Source organism: Sarcophilus harrisii, chromosome 3 (genome assembly GCF_902635505.1).
Source record: "Sarcophilus harrisii chromosome 3, mSarHar1.11, whole genome shotgun sequence".
Classification (NCBI taxonomy): domain Eukaryota; kingdom Metazoa; phylum Chordata; class Mammalia; order Dasyuromorphia; family Dasyuridae; genus Sarcophilus; species Sarcophilus harrisii.
In genome coordinates this window covers 295,437,788-295,463,086 of record NC_045428.1, presented here as the reverse complement: position 1 = coordinate 295,463,086, position 25,299 = coordinate 295,437,788, and the positions used below count along the sequence as shown (strand labels likewise).

The window sequence follows — 25,299 nt, the reverse complement described above, 5'->3', positions numbered from 1 at the left end:
AGGAACCTTTTTTCCCTCTTGGGTAGCTTTTATGGGGTATAAGGCCAGCAATAGAGCCTAGTTCAAGTTAGTCACATTATTTTACTAATTCCAAATTGCTTTCCAAAATTGCTATACCAATAATATGTTACTGGGCCTGTCTTACCACAACTATTTCAACATTAATTTTTCCCATTTTTGTCATTTATGCCAATTTATAAGTTATGAGGTAAAATCTCAGGTTGAATTGAATTGTATTTTAGTTTTCATTTGCAGCATTTTTTCATGTAGTTGTGAATACTAACATTTCTTTTGATAATTGTTCAAATTCTTTGACCACTTGTCTATTGGAGAATTATAGTGTGTGTGTGTGTGTGTGTGTGTGTGTGTGTGTATGTGTGAGAGAGAGACAGAGAAAGAGAGACAAAGACAGAGACAGAGACAGAGAGACAGAGACAGAGACAAAGACAGAGATAAACAGAGAATTAGAGAGAGACACATAGAGACAGAGAGAAACACATAGACAGAAAGAGAGAGAGAAATAAAGAGACACAGAGAGAGAAAGAGAGAGAAGGAGGAGGAGGAAGAAGAGGGAAGGAAGGAAGGAAGGGAGGATGAAATTTGACACAAAGATTTTCCTATTCAGCCACTTCCCTTTTTACCCTTGATATTTATCCTTAATATTGTCTGTGCATAAGTTTTTCACTTTCAAGTAATCAATATTACCTCTTTTCTCTTTTAAAATTGCCTCTATGATTAATTTGTTTAGGAATTTATCTCTAACCCATACCTATAATTTCTCTTCTAATTTTTATAGTATGATCTCTTATATTATTGTCACATATTCATTTAGAACACATTGTGCTCGGGGCAGCTAGTGGATAGAGCACCAGCTGCAAAGTCAGGAGGACCTGAGTTCAAATATGGTCTCAGACACTTAACACTTCCTAGCTGTGTGACCTTGGGCAAATTACTTAATCCCAATTGCCTCAGCAATGGAAGGAAGGGAGGATGAAATTTGACACAAAGATTTTCCTATTCAGCCACTTCCCTTTTTAGTGCTGGTTTAAGTATAATTTCTGGTAGACTACTTTCGAGTTTTCCTAGATGTTTTTAATCAGATAGGGAATTTTTCCCTAGGCAAGTTATATTTTCCACTTTATCAAACATTGAGTTATTGAGTTTTATTATATCTGAATCTCCTTTATCTAGTCTGTTCCATTTATCTCTCTCTCTTGTTTAACCAATATCAGATGACTTTTAGAACTGCTGCTTTGTAATATACTTTGAGGTTTGTAAGTTCTATTCTTCCTTACTCCCTATTTCTTTTGATCATTCTTGATATCCTAGATCTTTTGCTTTCTTTAAAAAATGAATGTTGCTATTACTTTATCAAGTTCTTTAAAGTATCTTCTTGGTAAATTGATTAATATAGCATTAAAAGTATAAATTAGTTTTGGTACTATTATGATTTTTAATTATATTATCACAACCTTACCATGTACACTGGATATTCTACCAGCTAGTTAGATTGTTCTTTATTTCTTTAGGTAGTATCTTGTATATTGAATCTACACAAGTCTTTTGTGAGCTTTAGGAAATTGATCCCAGATATTTTGTGCATTTTATAAATATTTGGAATGGAATTTCCCTTACTATTATTGCTTTTTGCATTTTGTTATTATTAGGTGGAAATTCTGTTGATTTTTGAGTATTTATTTTGTAGCGTGAAACTTTGCTGAAGCTATTGGTTATCTTAATTAGTATTTTTGCTGACTCCCTGGAGTTTTCTATGTGAACCATAAATCATGAACAAATAAGCATACTTTTATCCCCCTTTACTTATCATTATTCCTTCAATTTGTTTCTCTTTTCATATTACTGTTGCTAGTATTTCCAGAACTGCATCAAATAATAGTGATGAGAATAGGTCTCCTTGCTTCCTTTTCATATTTATTGGAAAAGATTTTAATGTATCATCATTGCACATGTTGTTTACTTTCATGCTGCTGAAATTATAAGATCATAGATTTAAAGTTGGAAGGAACCTCATGGACCATCATGGACCAATCCCCTTATTTTACAGAGAAAAAATTGTAATTTCAAAAATTTAAGTTATTTGTCCAAAGAATTTAAGTTATTTGCCCAAGATCATACATTGGTATGTCAGAATTGATATTTGAACTGAGTTCCTCTGACAACACAGACCATTTAGTCAAGAATTTTCCCTTTAGGCATAACCGGGAAAGGTACCTGATCTAATGCTCTTTAATTTTTTTTTTAACATTGTTCTAGAAGCGTCCCTAATGAGCCTGTATCCCAAAGAGATCATAAAAAAGGGGAAAGGACCCACATGTGCAAAAATGTTTGTAGCAGCCCTTTTTGTAATGACAAGAACCTGAAAACTGAGTGGATGCCCATCTAGTTGGAGAATGGCTGAAAAAGTTATGGTATATGAATGTTATGAAATATTATTGTTCTATCAAAAATGATAAATAGGATGATTTCAGAGAGGCCAGGAGAGACTTACATGAACTGGTGCTAAGTGAAGTGAATAAATAATCAATTCTGATGAATGTGGCTCTTTTCAACAATGAGATGATTCAAGGCAGTTCCAATGGTCTTGTGATTAAGAGAGTCATCTGTACCCAAAGAAAGGACTGTGGGAAGTGAGTGTGGATCATAGCATAGTATTTTCACTTTTTTGTTGTTTGCTTGCATTTTGTTTTCTTTCTCATTTTTTTCCTTTTTGATATGATTTTTCTTGTGCAGCATGATATTTATGGAAATATGCATAGAAGAATTGCACATGTTTAACATGTATTGGATTATTTGCCATCTAAGGGATGGGGTCAGGGGAAGGGAGAGAAAAAAATGGAACACAAGGTTTTTCAAGGGTGAATGTTGAAAATTATCTAAGTTAAATATTATGTTTTGAAAATAAAAAGCTTTGATAAAAATTTTTAATAAAACAGAATGCCCTATTTAAATCCCTGAAATTATTAAGCTTATTGTGCTATGTGGTATAAAATGAAAATCTATATTTAAAATCCATTTTTCCCAAACTATTTTTCAATTTTTCCAAGCAGTATAAATCAACTAAAAAATCCCCTCCCACCATTCTCTCTATCACCATTAATTTATATTCTCTGGTGAAAAAAACACTGGTTTCTTTTGTTTGATTATTTCTCATTTGTCCTTATCTAGTATATTTTACTGATCTACTTTGTTATTTCTGAATTAGAACAAAATAGTTTTCATATACTGCTTTATAACATGAGCAACTAGGTGATCTAGTGGATAGAATGCCTGTGCTAGAATCAGGAAAACTTATCTTCCTAAGATCAAATCTGACCTGAGACATTTACTAGTTGTGTCACTCTGGGCAAGTCACTTAACTCTGTTGGCCTCAGTTCTTTTGTAAAATAAATCAAAGGAAAAAGCAAACTACTCCAGTATTTTTTTAGAAGAAAGCCCCAAAAGTAATCATGAAGAGTCAGATACAATTGAAAACAACTGAACAAGAACAAAAAGCTTAATAATATAATTTGAAGTATATAAGTGCTATTCCCCCTTCCATTTCTATTTTACCCACTACTTCCTTTGAGATTCTATACCTTTTTGTTTCACCAAATGATTTTTTATTATTTTGCCTTGTTCTATCTATAATGTACCTTTTTTCAGTTCTTGGTATTTCCCCTGTCTTCCATGATCTTACAGAGATCACTGACAATAACTCAGTAATCCATCTGCCAGTTTTTTTAGTATCCAATACTTATATATACTTCATCTGGGTTCTCTGGTGACTTAAACTCATTTTAGGCAGCTAGTGAAGTGTTTACTGGCTTGAGACCTTTAATGATCCCCATATGCTGTTAGTCTTCTCTTCATTCTACCCCCAAATTATATTGGTTTTGTTTAATCTAAAGAAAGATCATAGTTCCCTTATAAAACGTAGTCTCCTTGAAAGAGGAGCTATTTAATCTTTGTTTTTGCAGCCTCGGTATCTAATATCTAATACCTTCAATTGTATAAGCATTTATTAAGTATTATGTGGAAGGAGTTTCCTCAGCCTGGAAAACAGAACACAAACTGAGTAAAGAAGTCCCTGACTTCAAGAACCTTTCATTCTTTTGGAGAATAGGCCTAAAACTAGGCATATGCTTAGATTAGGTAATTCCACTATTGGGGATTATTTAAAAGTCCAAAAATCTGAGTGGATATTTTCTGTCCCTCCCTTCCCTTTTCTTCCCACTCCCTCCACCCCCTACAATGCAGTTTGCAGACTTCCTATGATTTTTACAATTGAAAAATATATGCCTTAGTTGTAAAGAGAATTTAATTTTTTAGACACCATCAAAAGTTCTAGATAAATGATCTGACATGTAGTCATTGAATCTTCCTCCCCAGTAGAGATTTTCCCTTTTCCTTGCCCCTTCTCATTCCCTAGAATATTTTCCTAGGGAAAATACAAGACAAAAGAAGGCTAATTGTAATGTCAGAAGACTTTGGTTTTTAATCATGGATCTCTTATTTATAGTTATATGACCCTGAGCAAGTGAGTTCTTAGTTAAACCCCAGTTTCCTTACTGAAAAGAAATGTATTACTATAACGATTTGCCCTTCTCAATTTTATGTAAAAATTATGCTGATATTTCAAATATGTTTATTATTATAAGATCACATATTTAGAGCTGAAAGGAACTTTAGAGAACTCATTTCACGATATGGAAACTGAAGCTTATAAAGATGAAGTGATTTTCCAAAGTTCACATGTAATAAGAAACAGCACTAGAATTTGAATTGAGGTCCTTTTCACTATATCACGGTTTCTATTCCTCGTTTGCAATAAAACATGTACTTTTTTTTTTTTAATTTATATAGTGTTTTAATGTTTGCAAAGTACTCTTAAAATATTCTCCTATTTAATTCTCTTTTTTTTTTAATTTTTTTTATTTAATAGCCTTTTATTTACAGGATATATACATGGGTAACTTTACAGCATTAACAATTGCCAAACCTCTTGTTCCAATTTTTCACCTCTTACCCCCCACCCCCCCTAAATGTCAGGATGACCAGTAGATGTTAAAATATATTAAAATATAACTTAGATACACAATAAGTATACATGACCAAAACATTATTTTGCTGTACAAAAAGAATCAGACTCTGAATTATTGTACAATTGGCTTGTGAAGGAAATCAAAAATGCAGGTGTGCATAAATATAGGGATTGGGAATTCAATGTAATGGTTTTAGTCATCTCCCAGAGTTCTTTTTCTGGGTATAGCTAGTTCAGTTCATTACTGCTCCATTAGAAATGATTTGGTTGATCTCGTTGCTGAGGATGGCCTGATCCATCAGAACTGGTCATCATCTAGTATTGTTGTAGAAGTATATAATGATCTCCTGGTCCTGCTCATTTCACTCAGCATCAGTTCGTGTAAGTCTCTCCAGGCCTTTCTGAAATCATCCTGTTGGTCATTTCTTACAGAACAGTAATATTCCATAATTTTCATATACCACAATTTATTCAGCCATTCTCCAACTGATGGACATCCATTCAGTTTCCAGTTTCTAGCCACTACAAAAGGGCTGCCACAAACATTCGTGCACATACAGGTCCCTTTCCTTCTTTATAATCTCTTTGGGATATAATCCCAGTAGTAACACTGCTGGATCAAAGGGTATGCACAGTTTGATAACTTTTTGAGCATAGTTCCAAACTACTCTCCAAAATGGTTGGATTCGTTCACAACTCCACCAACAATGAATCAATGTCCCAGTTTTCCCACATCCCTCCAACAATCATCATTATTTTTCCTGTCATCTTAGCCAATCTGACAGGTGTGTAGTGGTATCTTAGAGTTGTCTTAATTTGCATTTCTCTGATTAATAATGACTTGGAGCATCTTTTCATATGACTAGAAATAGTTTCAATTTCTTCATCTGAGAATTGTCTGTTCATATCCTTTGACCATTTTTCAATTGGAGAATGGCTTGATTTTTTATAAATTAGAGTTAATTCTCTATATATTTTGGAAATGAGGCCTTTATCAGAACCTTTGACTGTAAAAATATTTTCCCAGTTTATTGCTTCCCTTCTAATCTTGTCTGCATTAGTTTTGTTTGTACAAAAACTTTTCAGTTTGGTATAATCGAAATTTTCTATTTTGTGATCAGTAATGATCTCTAGTTCTGCTTTGGTCATAAAGACCTTCCCCTTCCACAGGTCTGAGAGGTAAACTATCCTATGTTCCTCTAATTTATTAATAATTTCATACTTTATGCCTAGGTCATGAACCCATTTTGACCTTATCTTGGTGTACGGTGTTAAGTATGGATCAATGCCTAGTTTCTGCCATATTAAAAACATGTACTTTTAATATGCATCACCTTTCCTCTTCTATTTTGAAAGAACACTGACTTCAAAGTTAAAAGATGTAGATTCAAATCCCATTTCAAATTGTTGTTAGTTGTGTAGCCATAATAAAATCACTTTAATTCCCTTTCCCTCAATTTCTTCATCTTTACAATGAAGGATTAGTTTAGGTGAACTTTTGAGGATTCTTTCATTTCTAAATTGATAATCCAATGATTGAATAGCTATATGTCTCTTCAACTTCTGATGCTAGACTCTACCTAAATCTGATGCTCCATTGTGGCATGTTGGATTCTTGAAAGCTATGACTATGGAATCTCTAGAAGATTCTGCCAAATTGAAGAAAGCTTCAAGGACACTTCTGGCAACAAAATACCTATAGTACTTACTAACCCAGGAATAACCAAATTAAATATGGAGAACAGGACTTCTTAACCTAGAGTCTATGAAAGATATATAGATATAGATATATACATATAAATGTGCTCTATGCATATAAATATCTCTGTTTTTTTTAATGATTTACTCAGATTCATATCCCTGGGGAGATATATATCTGACACCATATTTATACCTATAATTGCTATTATATATAGCTAGTTCTATTTAATTGGTTTCCTTTCAAACCCTATATATTATATTTTGTGTATTTAAAAACATTATTCTAAGAAGGGGATCTATTGTGTGCTGGACTATCATCAGACTTGTACTGTGGTATGTTATTTAGGTTAACACTTCTAGGTCATTTAGCAGTTGTCAAAAGGAGATTTATTTAATACTAGCAGGAGGATATTCAACGAGGATAAGCACTGAGAACATCAGATTTATTCAAGTGAAGCTCCCTTAGCTAGATTGTCCTTTGTAACCCACCTATCAAGCATCAGAAAGGTCCTAGAACTCCTCATGACTTCCATGTACTCAAGCAACAAAAATGTGATGCCAGTTATCTGAACCAATAGTACTCTGAGCAAACAAGTCTCAAGGATGAACTCAATACCATTTAATGACAAACTAGACTAATTCACAGAGGGACAGGAGTTAGGATACTATTCCTCTGAGAAAGTCCATAGTCTTCACCTTAGTTTCAAAATGAGTCAAATAACAACAACAAAAAAAAAAAAAAAAAAAAAAAAGGTTAAGAATACCTGATATAGTCTTAGCAGCAGCAAGTGGGCCCTCAGGTAATAAGGATTTTGTCATAGTAACCCATAAAATAAGGGAAAATGCATGATGATTTTCAGTCTTTCGCATCCTCTCTCTTCTTCTGTTCAGAAAGGTTAAAGTAGCAGAAAAAGGAGAGAAGAGAATATTGATGCAATTTTTAGATTGTGAATATATACTAGCTTAAGTACTGGTACCCTTAATGTGAGATCTTTGCCCAACAACAAAGTTGACAAATTACAGAAGGAACTGAACTGTGACAATATTGATGTTCTTGTAGAAATGTAACCAGAGACCAGAAAGAAATTACAGATAAATGGAAAGATGGTTCACAGTTTCTTTTTGAATAACTAAGTAAAGATTTGGCTGCATTATATGCCCAAAGGAAAGAAGCAGCAATATTTTATGGGACATGTAGCCTTCTCACCTCGAAATGCTCACTCTGAAGAAATGAAAATAATAATAGTGAATTAATAAATAAATATCATTTATATAACATTATGTACTTGGTGTCATGCTATGTTCTTTACAATTATAATGACATTTGATTCTCACAATAATCCTGCAAGGTGGATTCTATTATTATCTCCATTTTATAGATGAAGAAACTGAGGCAAACAGAGGTTAAGTTATTTGCCCAGGGTCACATAGCTAATAAGTACTTGAGGCTATGTTTGAATGTCTACTGCAAATTAACTACCATTAAGATTGTTGAAATTTATGCATCAGTATTTACTTTATAGGATAAACTAGAGAAATTCTACAAGGACTTTGACAAGAGCTTCCAAACTAGGCCAACTTGTATCTTGATCCTATTTGATATGGAAGAATAGAAGCACAGGAAAGGTCTTGTGGCAGGGAAGAGTTAGAAAATGTGGTTCAAAATTAAGAAATGAAAGAAATATGTTACCAGTCACTAGCTGGTTATGTGAAATATTGTAGAGGTTTCTTGCTACTAAATAAAATGTCCAAAGATTGCTGTTACTAGTCACTAGCTGGCATGTGAAATATTGTAGAGGTTTCTTTTTACTAAATAAAATGCCCAAAGAAATGAAAGAAAGAAAAATCTTATAGATTGAAAATATCTTCTGTGCAAAGAGAGTTAGAATGGACATTGCAATCATTGAACTTTATGAGCAAGTAAAATGCCATTTTGTAGTACAATGAATGACAAATTCACTGGGTTCAGAGTCAAAGATCCTAAGAGACCTTAGACCTGGACTTGGTTTTCTCATCATTAAAATGAGAGGGTATGTCCAATGATCTCAAGGACCTTTTGAGAAGTACATCTATAATCCTCTAAGCTTAATAGGCAGGAAAAAACTGGTTTCTATTTTATGTCATTTCTAATAAAGTAACTATGCAGTTAGATTAAATGTTATTAGAACCAAGGACAAACTTAATGCCAATTTAGAAGAAAGGATAAAGAAGAGATGATGATAATGCCTAAAATTACAATCTAGCCAATATCTCTGGGAAAAAAAAGGAAAATGGATAAAAGAAAAGACAATGGTTCTGATTACATAATTTCTCAGAGATAATATAAGGTATGTATAAAACAGTTGACAACAAGAAGCAGAAAAGTCTAGAAATCAACTCATCCATTAAACATTTGATCTGTATATCAACCTAAGAGAAATGGTTGCCATGGACTGGATACTGAATTGAATAGAAAGAGGAGAATAAATTGGATTGCATTTTTTAAGTTGTAAATTTAAATTTTAAATTTTAATGCTAAAAATAGCATTTTTAACTCACCTCAAGGTTAACTAAAACCTAAAAAGATCTTTTAATTTTTTAAAATTTTTTTACAATGAGATATTCCTGATGACATTACATAACTGTGAAGCTTGAAACATGGTTAATCTAGATGAAACAAACTTGTAAGTAATCCAAAGATCACTAAAGAGCAAAGCATTAGGTCTGCATTCTGTTGATAGTACCTTCCTTTGGTTAATTATCTTCAATTTTTCCTGAATATACTTTATAAATAATTGTTTTAATGTTGTCTCCCTCATGAAGCAGTGTTTTCCTTGAGAGCAGAGGACTGTCTTTTACCTTTCTTTATAACCACAGCAATTAGCATAGTGCCTGACCCATACTTGACTGACCAACTGCAACATATGACCAATGCTGGCTTGCATGACCTAAAAAAGTAATATAAAAGATATTACCAATGATGTTTAGCTAAAAAACAGGATGAAATAGTAATGTGACAAAAGCAAAGGATAACACGTAAACGGCCCAAATACTGCACAGGGACCCATCAAATTAAAAGAACAAGAGGGAAAGCTTCTAGGCCACTGATAGATTCTATAAGAAGAATTTAGGGGAAAGTTTGGACAAGAATCTTCTAAATCAACAAGGTAAAGATAAGTGACACTGTGTGCAAGTGGAAGAAGTATTCACATGATGGAGGTGATGGATCCATTGAAATACCTTATGTTAGGTGCTACTCCCTTCTCCCTTTTTTTCTCTTCACTTTTATCAGTTGCCCTTCTATAAGTTGTAATAATAATGGTTAACATTTATGTAGTGTTTACTGTGTGCCAGTCCTTCACAATTATTATCTCATTTGACCTTCACAACAACATTATAGGATAGGTTACTAAAATTATATCCATTAGAGATGGGAATATGGAGGCAAACAGAGGTTAAGTGTCATGCCCAGTATCACACAACTAGAAAGTGTTTAAGGCCACATTTGAATTCAATTTTTCAGGTTCAGCCTTCCATCTCCTGCATTGACTAGCTACTATACTAGGGAGATAATTTTTTCTATCATTAATTTTTGATTTGCTTAAAGTATAATGTACTTAAATGTAGATGTTCCTCATCCTTAATCCTCCTTTCATTTCTTCCAGTTCTGAAAAGTGAAGCAATTTGTCTTCTACAATTCTAAATAGGAAGGAGAAAGGGAAAAGAGAGAAACAAACATTTATTAAGCATCAACTATGTGCCAGGCACTATACTAAGTACTTTACAAATACAATCAAGTACAATCAAGTATCATTTGATTCTCAAAACCACATTGTGAGGTAGGTGCTATTATGATCCCCTTTTTTTTTTTTTTTTTTTTTTTTTCAGGAAACAGTGATAGCCAGAGATTAAGTGACTTACCTAAGATTACACAATTAGTAAGTGTCTGAGGCTAGATTTGAAATATAGTGTTCCTGACTTTGGACTTGGCACTCTAAACACCATACAACCTCACAGGCTTCATAATAGAACATGTTTCCTTTTTCACTGATATAATTAGGTACCTTGAGATCAATCAATAAACATCTATAAGTGTACTAGCCTTTGGAAATACAAAGACAAAAGTGAAAAAAATCCCTGCCCTCAAGAAGCTTATATTTTAATAAGGGATGCAACATGAATATGTATATATGTGTTTGTGTACATATTTTATATATATATATACATATATATATATATATATATGAGAGAGAGGAGACAATGTGAGAGAGAGAGAGAGAGAGAGAAAGAATGAAAGAGAGAAAGGGAGAGAGATCAAACACAAATAAATTAAATGAATACAAGGTAATTTTGCAAAAGAGGGTACTGCTAACTAAGGTGGGGAAAGAAAGACTCCATGCAGTAGGTAATACCTGAGCTGAACCTTAAAGGAAACCAAAAATTCCAAGAATTAGAAGTGAATATGTCATTCATTATAGGACAGCTATTGCAAAGACATGGAAATGGAAGCTGGAATGCTCCATGTTGAGAAAAGTAAACAGGATAATAGGACTGCTCCATAGAGCCCATGGTAATGAAAATAAATAAGAAACCTAGGAAATCAGGAAATGGGCATGTCATAAACAATTTTAAATGTAAATCAGAGGAGTTTATTATAGAGAGGTAAGGGAATGGTAGTGACATAGTCAAATGTGAACTCTAAGAAAATAATTTTTAAGTCTGAGCAGAAAGCTGAATTGGAATGAGAGGAGGCTTAAAATAGGGAAGCCAAAGGAAGCCTTTACAATAGTTCAGGCAACACCTCCAGCTTCTAGCACAGTATCCAGAATTTAGTAGGTTATCAAGGGCATCTAGTTGGCTCAGTGAATAGGATGCCAGGCATGGAACAAGAAGACTTAGTTTCCTGAGTTAAAATCTGGCCTCAGATACTGACTAGCTTCTGGGCAAGATGGCAAATCACTCCAATTTTGTTGCCAAGAAAACCCCAAATGGGATCATAAAGAGTCAGATATGATTGAAAATATCAAGCAACAAGTAAATGATTAACAGATGCTTGTTGATTGATTGATTGTTCCTTATTCTTCAGTCTAATTCATCCAAGCAAAGAATCACTAGCTCAGGAACTAGGAATCTTCAAAGTTGCTCAGTTTTTTATCTGAGTAGAAAATTGTCAGAGCATTCCTATAGAAGTCAGCAGCCCTTTGATTAGAAAAATGCTCAAATATAGTTTTAGTTCTGCACCACCCTCATCCATATCTCCAAACAAAATAACATGTTTACACTCCTATCAAATATGCTATTTTTATACATAGCTAGAAAAAGGGGGAAAGCAACTTTCTTGGCCTTTATAAGAGTAGATCTAAACCTCCAACCCCAAATTCCTTTTAAATGAAAAACTGTTTCATGATCTGCCTGAATTGTGTCTTTCAAGAAAACTCAGTTCCTATGTAGGAGGTTGTTACTAAATTCTCTTGGGGACATTTCTATTTCCCTAAACCTGTTGTAATGTGCTTTTTCAAAATTTTTTCTCATTATTTTTCTGTTTTTCTTTCCACTTTCTTTTAAATCCATAATTTTTATAAACATGTTCCCCAAAGTTAAGTTTTTCTTTTAAAACTTCACTTTATGATAAATGGTCAAAGGATATGAACAGACAATTTTCAGATGATGAAATTGAAATTATTACCACTCATATGAAAGTATTCCAAATGACTATTAATCAGAGAAATGCAAATTAAGACAACTCTGAGATACCACTACACACCTGTCAGATTGGCTAAGATGACAGGAAAAAATAATGATGAATGTTGGAGGGGATGCAGGAAAACTGGGACACTGATGCATTGTTGGTGGAGTTGTGAACGAATCCAACCATTCTGGAGAGCAATCTGGAATTATGCCCAAAAAGTTATCAAACTGTGCATACCCTTTGATCCAGCAGTGTCTCTACTGGGCTTATACCCCAAAGAGATACTAAAGAAGGGAAAGGGACCTGTATGTGCCAAAATGTTTGTGGCAGCCCTGTTTGTAGTGGCTAGAAACTGGAAAATGAATGGATGCCCATCAATTGGAGAATGGTTGGGTAAATTGTGGTATATGAATGTTATGGAATATTATTGTTCTGTAAGAAATGACCAGCAGGATGAATACAGAGAGGCTTGGAGAGACTTACATGAACTGATGCTAAGTGAAATGAACAGAACCAGGAGATCATTATATACTTCAACAACAATACTGTATGAAGATGTATTCTGATGGAAGTAGATTTCTTTGACAAAGAGACCTAACTCAGTTTCAATTGATCAATGATGGACAGAAGCAGCTACACCCAAAGAAAAAATACTGGGAAAAGAATGTAAACTGTTTGCATTTTTGTTTTTCTTCCCGGGTTATTTTTGCCTTCTGAATCCAATTCTCCCTGTGCAACAAGAGAACTGTTTGGCTCTGCACACATATATTGTATCTAGGATATTCTGCGACATATTTAACATATATAGCACTGCTTGCCATCTAGGGAAGGGGGTGGAGGGATAGAGGGGGAAAATCGGAACAGAAGTGAGTGCAAGGTATAATGTTGTAAAAAATTACCCTGGCATAGGTTCTGTCAATAAAAAGTTATTATAATAAAAAAAATAAAAACAAATAAATAAATAAAACTTCAATTTATTTCCTCCTATTGCAAGTCTCAAAATATAAAATGTTATACCTTAATTAATGCCTACACCTTTTGAATTCAAAAAAAGTTATCACCCAAATTATCTAACAACTTATTTAGTAGAGTGCAACCTGTTGTATAGTTTCTTCCATATATAATCTGATTTATAAACTCATTTTCCCTAAGATATGTACAGCATCCTAATATTAATACATGTTAATAGTTATTTCTGAAAGTAAAGAAATTCATATGAATAAAAAAACAACAAAAGTTGCTGGAATCTACAAATCTAGACGTGAAAGTTAATCTGATGCCTCTGGAGTGCTTTAAAATCATTAATTTTTTTTAAAATATATTTTTCCAATTTTTAAACAATGAAGTTTCTTTGCAAGAGGTCACTGTAAACTGACAGCTTAGTTACAAGATTTGATTGGATTCATTCTCTATAGACTACTATATGCTAAGTCTTTAGGCATTAAAAATTTTAAACGCTATTTCCATATCTTTTTTAAAATTACACTAGTTTGTCATCAGTAAAACACTGTGAAGTTTCCTAAGGAGACAAGAGCTTCTCTACATGTGAAATATCTCAAAAAGAAGTGTTTTTAATTACACTGGCATTTTAGAACCTATGCTGGGGCTAGGAGATGACAGCATCTGTAATCCTTATTACAAGGTTGTTATCTTCTGCTTAAACTTTGAAATGTTTTCCTACTTTAGAAATCACTCTGTGTTCCATTTTCTCATTTCCATTCTATTTTAGGCTATTGTCACATAGAATCTTTCAAGCTAAAGAAATCTGTGATTTAGATATGAGAGGTGTTTGTTTTATTGATACCACCTGTAGATATGAAAAAGTGTTAAAAGAGTGCATGCTGTGTCCTACCTAATAAACTGTCATTATCAATCTTAAAATCTCAAGTCCTCTCTTTATTCATTAAATAGTTCCTTCCACACTGGCCATAATCTGGTTGGCTTAGATCTGCTTGTGTTAGCTTTTAAAATTTTGTCAAGTTTCACCAAATTTTCTTCCAAGGTTTAAGGGAGAGAAAAGCTTGTTTGTAAAGGCAAGAATGCCATCCGATGATCCAATGCTTGTGACATCCCCTATGAATCTCTACTTGCCATCACCCCAACAATGCCATTCAACATGCTTCCTTGAATGTTGTAAGAAATAATGAAAGGGATGATTTTAGAGAAACTTGAGAAGACTTTTAAGAACTTGTGCAGAGTGAAAGGAGCAGAACTAGGAAAATAATTCATCAAATAACAACATTGTAAAATCAAACTATGTTGATAGAAATATGAATTCTCATCAATAAAATGACCAACCACAATTCCAGAGAACCAATAATGAAGCATGTTACCTACCTCCTCACAGAGACAAAATGGATTCAGCATGTAAAATGAGACATTTTTTGGACATGGTCAATGAGGGAATTTGTTTTATTTATTATGCATATTTGTTACAAAAGTGGATAGTTGAAAGATATCTTTTTCTTCTTTTTAGTGCCAAGAGGAAGAAAAGAGAGAAAAGGGGGTTTTTGTTCAATGAAAAATAAGTTATGTGTGGCTGCAAAAGGAAGGAAGGAAGGAAGGAAGGAAGGAAGGAAGGAAGGAAGGAAGGAAGGAAGGAAGGAAGGAAGGAAGGAAGGAAGGAAGAAAGGAAGGAAGGAAGGAGGAAAGGAGGGAAAGAAGGAAGGAAAGAAGAAAGGAGGGAGAGAGGGAGGGAGGGAGGGAAGGAGGGAGGAAGGAAGGAAGAAAAGGAAGGCAGGGAGGGAGGGAGAGGGTGGAGGATGAAAAACATTTATTAAGCACATTATTTGCTAGACACTTAGTTTTTCTGAGGAAGTACTGTTATCCCCATTATACAAAAGGAAACAGAGACTCAGAAAGAATGGGTTGCTAACAATAACAGTATTGACTATGAAAATTGGGACCCCAAATTTAGAACCTTCCACAATATTATACTGCCTCACAAATTCCAATTCGTTCCATAACCAAATACTTGGATCCTTTCCCAATGGAAAGGAGGTGGATCAGGCAATCTCTGATCCTAAACAACCCAACAATAGAGTAAAAGAAGTTTCCTTTAAAACCTGATAACATAATTGGGAATTAAACATTGTACAAAAGCAAACAATGAAACAAACTAAACTTCTAGTTATTGACTAGCTGAAAATACATTGACCTTTAAAAAAGCAAGTCTATCCCACTCAGAAGTCAATCAGCTCTGGGGAAAGTGCTCTCAGCTCTGAAGGAAGGACCTAGCTTTTGAAGACAAATCCCTGGCTGTTGCAGACCTAGTCTTCACCTTTTCCCTTATCCCTCATACAGAATGTACCAAGGAGAAAGGATAAAATGGATTTTTTTGCATCACTTCCCCCCACCCCCCAACTAAAAGCAATAATGGTGACTTGTAGCAGAAGCACTGAACTGCAGAGGGGGTTGTCCTGGAGATAAGAAGGCAATTTGGAACATTACTTTCTAAAACTTAATCTTCTGGGTAGAGGGGAAGCAATTATTAATTTCCTATGATCTGGGAGCCTTGCTTATCTGGGACAGCAAGATATTTGGATATAACCTCAAAATTAATTCCATGTTGAAGAGTACCTAAATTGGGGTAAATTTTGAGTACTAGATCTTCTGCCTAGAGAGAGATTTCCTGATCCTTTTTGCTCTTTGGAGAAGGAAGATGAAAATTCACGTGGTTCTGGCAAAGCATCCTACTTGGGTTATAAAGTCACTGGGAGTTCCAGGTAATCCAGAAGCTGAAAGCAGCCAAGATTACAGATTAGGATCTCCATAAATGACTGCTAGAGGAGTGTCTGACAAAAACTGAAAACTGGGCTCAGGGTTCAGAGAGAGTAGTAAGAGGGCATCATTGACCCTGTGGCCTTACAGTATCAGATACATGAGTTTCCCCTCCCCATATGTTCTCTGGGTCACCAGCATTCCCTGCATAAATGGCTACCTGTGAGCTCTATGCATGACCACTCTTCTCACTCATATTGGGAATATTTTCAGGATAGTATGTAATAGATTTAAGGGAGAAGTGAGGTTTTGTTGTAGTGGTGTTGATTTTGGAGGAGTTGCTACCTTTCCTGTTAAATCATTTCAGTAAATATATTTGCTTTAAGATAATTATGGGTGAGTACTGAAAGGCAAACATATTAATGAGGGTTCATGAACAATAGTTTTAAAGACAAAGTCTCATAAAACTTCAACTATGGATCAATGGTCCTCCAGGACAACCAACCTGTGAATTGGAAGGTGCCCATTAGGCCCTAGTGAGTAAATAAGCCACAGATATGCAATCCAATTATCTTCTTTGTTCTTTCTTGTAAAGAAGCATTAGGCACATCGCTAATAATGTTGATTGGAATAGCAGTCAACACATAAGAAAGAAAGATCGCTATAAGTATGAGCAAGCAAACCATGAAAAAATTTCTTCTAAAACAGGATCAGCCAGATAGTATTTGAGAACATCTATATCAATTGAGCAATTAGGTTATACAGTGGATAGAATCCCAGGCCTAGAGTCAGAAAGAATCAGAAAGTTCAAATCCAGCCTGAAATACTTACAAGCCATGTAACCCTGGGCAAGTCACTTAACCCTGTTTGCCTCAGTTTTCTAATCTGTAAAATGAGTTGAAGAAGGAAATGGCAAAGCACTTCACTATCTTTACCAAGAAAACCGCAAATATGGTCACAAAGAGTTGGACATGATTTAAACATCTAAAGAACAGTGATATTATATTGCATGGCTATAATTTTCTAAGTCTTCTCTTTTCTAGGCTCAACATTCTTAGTTCCTGCAACTAGTTTTTATGACATTGTTTGAAATCCCTAGTTATCTTGTTTATCTTCTCCACCTTGTCAACATCCCTCTTTAAATTTAGTGTCTATAATTAAAGATAATAATATTTATTTGTAGTCTACTAAGAATAGAGTATAGCAGCATTATCATTGTCTGTTAATCTGAACACCTTTTCAATCAATTAAGCCTAAGATTATATAGATTTTTAAATAGCAAACACATATAGTTGACTTATACACCAATAATTTCCCCCCCACATGAACTGCTATCAGACCATGCTTCTCTCATCCCATACAATGCAATTAAATCTTAAGATATTAATGTATGAATTCACTTTGGCATAGGAAAGCCACAAAGAAGAAACTTCCTTTGCCAATGTATATTAATAACAACTATATTTTATAGAAACAATTTTTAAAATGTGGTCTACAGAGTCCTGGGGGTCCTCAAGGCCCAAACTATTTTCATAATAATACTAAGATATTATTTATTCATTAAAATAAGACTCCCTTTTCCAACTATATAGCTATGTAAGACAAGATTTTCTTCATATATTTCAAACAAAACAATTTATCACTATAGATTGAATGCAGATGCAGATATGAGAATGTAATTGTTTTCTATTATGATATAAAAACTAGAATTTATATAGTGCTTTAAAGTTAACAAAGTAACTCACAGGCTAATTCATTTATTAATGCTACAAATAATTACTAATAATATTAATTCATATATTAAGATTAAAGAGATATACAATGCCATAACATTGCCACATATCTCATATGGGCTATATATAAAAATGCCATATTTCTATTTTTTTCTATTTTGTAAAATAGTTATTTTTCATAAAATATGTTAACATTTTCTTGTTGTTTACTCATTTCGGTCATGTCCAACTCTTTGTGACCCCATTTAGAGTTTTCTTGGCAAAAATACTGGAATGGCTTGTCATTTCCTACTTCAGTTCATTCTACACATGAGGAAACTGAGGCAAACAGATTTAAGTGATTTGCCCAAGATCACACAACTAGGAAATCTCTGAGGTCAGATTTCAATTCAGGAAGATGAGTCTTCTTGACTCCAGGCCTGGCTCTCTATCAACTCTATTGTTATTTTTAATAAATGAATAAATATTTTAAATATCAGTTTTCATTTTTAACATAATAATTATCAATAGCTATAAACCACATAAGCAAAAGCTCTTTGGAGTAGAGATCCTCAAATTATTTTGGGTATTGTAAAGGGACTCTAATACCAAAAAAATTGAAAAGTGTTAGAAAGTTTTCTAAGGCATAGCTTGAACTTGAACACAAGTTCACTTTCTGATGCCAACGCCATCCTTCTAGCCAGTGTCTATGTTGTCTGTTACATATTTATAAATATTAAAATTCATGCTTTTCAGGTCATTTCCAGATGCTGCAAATCATTTGGAACCTTAATTTTGTCTACCTTTTTGTAAGTTATCCCTTTGAGCTTTGTGACATCCACAAATTTGGAAGCCAGCATTCTGTAGGAGTTCTTTAATGCCTGACTGCCAGAGTTCCACAACCTCCAACACAAGCATGCTGAGAAAATAAGGAAGGTGTTGTCATGGATACAATTCTCTCTGACTTTGTGACAACAAATTCTCACCATTCATCCCTATGGTTCAACAAAAAAGAGTTTCCCTGAGGACACAGAAACACAAATGCAGACATATGGAAAAAACCAGTCCACTAGCCAGACTCTCTACAGCTGGGATACTGTGCCATACAGAAGTCTCATGTGGATCTTGTACTCTCCTTCTTTCCATATCACACAGTTCAATTATCAGTGTAATAAGCCAGCCTGCAGGTTTAAGTTCTGTTTTTATACATGGCATATGGAGACAAGTTGGAGCTCCCATATGAGCTCTACTGGCAATGAATGATTCTTGCCTTTCTATTCCTACAGATCAATGATTATGATTGTGGCAATACCCCTTACATCTCATACTCCCTATTTCAATATAGGATCATAGATTTGGTTCTAGAAACGAGCCCAGGGGCCATCTAAACCCATGAAAATTAGGACATATGCACAAAGTCACACAGGTGAAAAGCCTTCTGCCTCCCCATGTGTTCTATTATTTGGTGGGTTTGGATACACCTATTGAGTAATAAACTTTCTTCTTTCTTCTCACTTGTCCCATCAGATTGATGCAGATTTGCTGCCTTCTTTTAAGCCAGAGATTGTGCATATGTGCATATTTTTAATCCTATTTCATTACATCCCTTCCTGTCATACTCTACTTTTTTTTCCCAACTTCTCTTCCTCCTTATAGACAGAATCCTCTATACAAAGACCTGTTTACATTAAATGGTCATTTTATTCCCCTCCCTTCTTTAAACTTTCTTTGTTTTGCTGGGTGGGAATAAACCACCAACACCTATGACTTTTCCTTTTCTCAAAGCCTTCTACTCTCTGGCAGAGGCTTAGATTTTATTTCAGGCAAGGATTACATCTGGGGCAATGAAGTCCTCAGAGCCTAGATGCTTTACCAAGATACAAAGGATATAGTTCTCAAGCATGTAAATAGGTATATTTGTGAAGGCTCATCTGGTAGCCCCAGCTAGAGACAGTAACTCATGTATTCTTGCAGATTCTTTTCCCTATGAGATATCTCAAAGGTTCATCTTAAACTTAGGTGAATTTATTTGCAGAGTTCTTTATTTGTTCCCAGAAGCTCCTTTCCATTTACCTCTCTGCTCAACTCTCAAGCTACCACAATTACTCCACCCAACCATCAACCCACTTTGCGTAACTTAGGAAGCCAGGGCCACTGATTGTCATCAATGGCATAAATAGCCCAGTAGTCAGTGCTGTTCACTCATTCAACATCCCATTGCAGGTATCTATCTGATAATAGGTATTGGCCTGAAACAGAATGTTCCAATGTGTCCATATCACCAGCAAGTTAGGATCTGCCTAAACAAAGAAGTCAAGACAGAAATAAAATTTCCATACACACCAGATTTAATGTTATACCAATCAAAGTTCCCAGTGTATATCCCTCATTAGCCAATAAACATTTATTAAGCCACTACTACTTTATAAATTATTATTAGACAAAAAATAATAATAAAATTCATGTGGAAGAATAAAAAGTCTAAAATCTCAAGGGAAATAATGAGAAAGCATATAAATGAAAGAAGCATCAAACACCAAACTATGTTATAATGCAATAGTCATAACTGCATAGGATAATACATTTACAACTACAAGGACTTGTAAAAGCCAATGTATCTAACTCATTCATTTATACAGATAAGAAAACTGAAGTTCAGAGAAGTTTCCCAGAGGTCACCCAACAAGTATTTTTCTGAGGCAGGGCTTGAATTAAAGTTTCCTTCACTTTGAAGCCCAGTATTCTATTCACTGTGTGATCTAGCTCTGGGATTCTTAAACTTTTTACATTCGTGACCTCTTTTGTCTGAGAAATTTTTACATGACTCCAGATATACATATATATATATATATATATATATATATATATATATATATATATCAAACATTTATTGATAATAAATCATAATTTCATGACCCCCAACATGGGGGTTGCAATCCACATTTTAAGAAGCTTTGATCTAGTTGGCCATTTATATAGTCTTTAGTATCTGCTCCATCTGGATTTTACAGTTAAAAAAACAATGACAAGGTAGCAGAAACACCTCCCTAATAGAAATGTTAGAGGAACTGCCATAGTCACCATCTTCTGTAGAGTAGTTCTGTTATGCTATAAGGCAAGAAACTATTTCCTATAGATTTTACAGATGCTCACCCAACCTTAAATTCATCATCATCCTCATCAATCAACCAATCAATATTTAAATAATGCTTTTAAGGTTTGCAAGGTCTCTTACAAATATTATCATATTTTATCACTCCCATTACCCTGTGAGATAAGTACTATTATTATTTCCATTTTACAGATGAGGAAACTGAGGCAAACAGAGTTTAAGTAACTTGTCTTGAGTCACACAGTTAATAAGTATCTGAGGCCAAATTTGAACTCAAGACTTCCTGACTTCCAGCACTCTTGTCTAATATGTTAACTACAGAACTGAGTGGCACACAAGAATTACATAAGCAAAAAATGAGAATAATATTATATGTTGATTTTACTTAATAGAATCCCTGCATATCTGCAGTCACTGATATCTAGGGTTTCATACCCCTTGATATGCCCTAGAAAATAGGAATAGATTCAGAATATGTCAGGGATACAATTCTTCCTGCCTTGTGATACAGAGTAATTAATGTCATTGCTTAGCCCCTTGTTGTATTCTATACATAAGACCCCAAACATATTACAACAACTCAAGACTTTCTCCAACACGACAAAAATAATGAGGGAGAATATACATAGAAAAGTCATTCAGATAATCAGACTTCCCAGAGATATATTACCTTTACCACTCAGTCATCTAACAGGCTCACCCTCTTTCCAAAACATATTTCTTAATCACCACTAATTAATGAATAGGCCAGCTTTGTACCAGTCCAGGAGTTATAGTTCTTCTTCCTTTTATTTAATGCCCACAGGAAGCCTCAGAGTAAAAGATAGGTTGGAGTACATATGAGGGTATTAGCTTTGGCTAATGCCCCCACAGACCAACTGTTCCTCCTTTTATTTCTTCAACCAAGATACTAATAAAAATTATGTTGACTGGAACAAGGCATTGTAATTCACTCTAAAATCCTCCCTCCGTATTGGCATTGACCTATTAATCAAAAATATTTTGAGTTCAATATTCAACTTTACAAATGTATTTAAATGTAATATTATCGAGTCCACACTTATTCAATTTGTCCATAAAGATTCATCAAATGCCTCCTGATATCTAAAAACAACATTTTTACTCCATTTCCATCCTCTGACATTCTAGTAACTTTGTCAAAAAAGGAAATGAGGTTAATTAATAACCTTCTCAAAAGCTATCTGATCAATAACAATGTAGCATTTTGCTGAAGATAAATTTCATGGTATAAAGTTTCAGAATGTGCATTTTACCCCTTTTGGAAAAATTGTAGCAACATTTGCCTTTCTTTAGTCTTCTTTCTAATTCTCCATGATTGCTTACATTCTGAAACTGGCACATCTGCCAGTTCTTTCAGTGTATATGGACAGTGTGTTTAATGGAAATCTATTTTGGTCATAAGTGAAAGTGAGAATTCTAGAATTTCAGAGTTGGAAGAAACCACATGTAAGGTCTCTAGATTCTAGATTCTAGACCCATTTTACTTGAATAAGAATGTCCTGTATCACATAGCCAGAAAGTAAGTAGTCACATAATCTTTGTTCGAATATGTCAAGAGAGGGGAACCTCACTTAATCTTCAGGTAGCTTCATTCCATTCTTAGACATTCATATTAGGAGGATTTTTTCTTTCCTTCTGTTAAACATAAATCTGTCTTTTTTGCATGTTTTATCCATTCCTCCTAGTTATTATGTTCTCTAGGGCCATGTAAAGGAAATTGAATCCAATGACAGCCCATTAAATACTTAAAGATAACTAACATGTTCACCCTAAATTTTATCTTCTTCAGGCTAAATATCTCTGGTTTTTTAATCTAATCTTCATATGACATGATATTGAGATTTTTCACCATCCTGATTGACTTCTCCTAAATTCTCTACATCTTATAACAGCCATCATCTTATTTCTACTCATACAGACACCACCGTAGTATATCACCTTACTTCTGAACTATTGAAATAACCTTTTGGTTGACCACCTCAGGTTTCTTCTCAGTGATTTTGTCCACAAAAAAAAAAAAAAAGAAAAGAAAAGAAAGAGTAAATAGAAAGGATGCACTGTGGTGAGGAAGAAGGATGAAAACAAGGAGACTCACAAGGAAAAACTTTTACAGTAGAGAGAGAAATTGAGTGGGCAATGTTCAAATTTCATTCTCTTTTAAATTTGTTCAAAGAGCAAGGAATATATAGACACAATCAATTGGGTCAACAAGGGAGTGGGATAAGAAGGGGATAAGAAAAACAAGGATGATAAAATGAAGAAGTGGTGAAATGGAAGCAGTGGGTCAGAAGTAAAACAGATTTTGAGAAGGGACAGAGTAAAAAAAGAAAGAAAAGGTTAAACAGAAGAAAATAAGATGGAGGGATATCATAATTGCAAAATATGAATGGGATGAACTCACCTATAAAATGAAAGGAGGATGTATTAGAAATCAGAAATCAACAATATGTTGCTTTCAAGAAACACACTTGCAAAAGAAAGACACAGAGAGGATTCAGCTAAAAGTTAAAAAAAAAAAAAAGGCCAGGATAGCAATCATGATTTCAGACACAGTAAAAATAAAAATAGATGTAATTTTATGAAACCAGAGAAACAATATTTTGCTTAAAAGCTAACATAAACCAGGTTTTTTAAACTTTTTCCACTTATGACCTCTTTTTTGTCCAAGAAATTTTTGCATGATCCCAAGTATATAGGCATATAAAATAAGTATGCAAATAAAAATTTACTGATAATAAATAATAATTCCTATGGAATTATGGAATTATCATAACCCCCACATTCAGCTCCATGACCCCATTAGGGGATCATAATTCCCAGTTTAAGAAGCATTGATATAGACAATGTAGTAATATCAAAAATTTTAAAACAAATTTTCTGATAGAGGCCTCATTTCTCAATGAGAGAATTGAGCAAAATTTATTGAAATGAGAGCCATTTCCCAACTGAGAAATGGTCAAAAGATATAGACAAGCAGATTTTAAAAGAAGAAATCTAAGCTATATATAGTGATACCAAAAAAATTGCTCTAAATCATTACTGATTAGAGAAAGACAAATTAAAAACTACTCTGAAGTATCACCTCATACATATCAGAAATGACAAATGCTAGAAGAGATGTGGAAAAATAGGTACTCAAATGAATTGTTGTGGAGTAATAAGCTGATCCAACTATTCTGGACGAAAGTCTGCAATTATGCCAAAAGGATTACAAAAATGTGCATACTCTTTGACCCAGCAAAATCACTGTTAGGGTATGTATCCCAAAGAGATCAATACACACATACACACACACACACACACACACACACACACACACACACATATATATATATATATATGTATATATATATACATATTTATAGAAGCTCTTTCAGTGGTAGCAAAACAATTGGAAACTAAGGGGATGCCCATCAACAGGCTGAACAAGTTATGGTATATGATTGTGACAGAATACTATCATGCTATAAGAAATAATAATAATAAGCAGGATGGTATCTTCTTTCAGAGACCTATATGAAATTATAAAAAGTGAAGTGGACAGAACTTAGTGATCACTGTACACAATAAGAAAAATTTGAAATGAAAATCAATCTTTTTAAACCTGGCATGTTCATCTTTCTAACCTCTGTCTCCTGGCTTTGCTAACTTACTTTAAGAATCACCTGAAATTTCATATTCTACAATACCTTTTTTTGATCCCTCTTTGCAAATTCCACCATCCCCAACCTATATCATCTATATATACAAATACATACATACTATCACTATTGCTAGTAGCAATTCCCTGAGATTACCTTCCATACACAACATGTGTAATTCATTTTTATTTTGTCTCCACCATAAGAATAAAAGCCCTTTCAGGGATTGAAACATATTTTTGTCTTTTTTTGTACCCTCAATGTTTAGCATAGTGCCTGGATATAGTAAGCATTTAATAAATATTTTTCAACTATCTGATTGACTCTCTAATCTACTAATTTCTTTCCTAAAATTGTGGTGCCCATACCTGAACATATGTTAATTATAGTCTGACTTCCATAATCCTGGAAACTCTGTTCATTTAGCCCAATGCTGAATTAGTTTTTTCATTGTCACACTATCCTTTTGACTTAAATTGCACTGGGAGTTCAACAGAACTGAGAGATCTTTTTTTTTTCCCCAAAGAAATTGAACTAATTAGCAAACTGTTGACAATGTTGAAAAAAGGAATCAGGATGAAGGTGCTTGGTTCTGACTGGTTTAGAAAAATAGCTGTTGGTGGAAAATAAAACTGTTTTCTTGGGTCTTTTGTTCTTGTCCTTTGAAGGAGAAAACGTGTTCT

The 25,299-nt window shown here is 34.0% G+C and overlaps 1 long non-coding RNA gene across 1 annotated transcript; it reads right to left on the bottom strand.

Moving 5' to 3' along the window:
* Positions 1–9,365: 9,365 nt before the first annotated feature.
* On the bottom strand, positions 9,366–22,332 carry LOC116422065. The gene is made up of 3 exons (XR_004232652.1): positions 22,229–22,332; positions 10,339–10,420; positions 9,366–9,669 (listed from the first exon to the last, which is right to left on the bottom strand). It is a non-coding gene; the product is annotated as an uncharacterized LOC116422065 (long non-coding RNA).
* Positions 22,333–25,299: the final 2,967 nt, after the last annotated feature.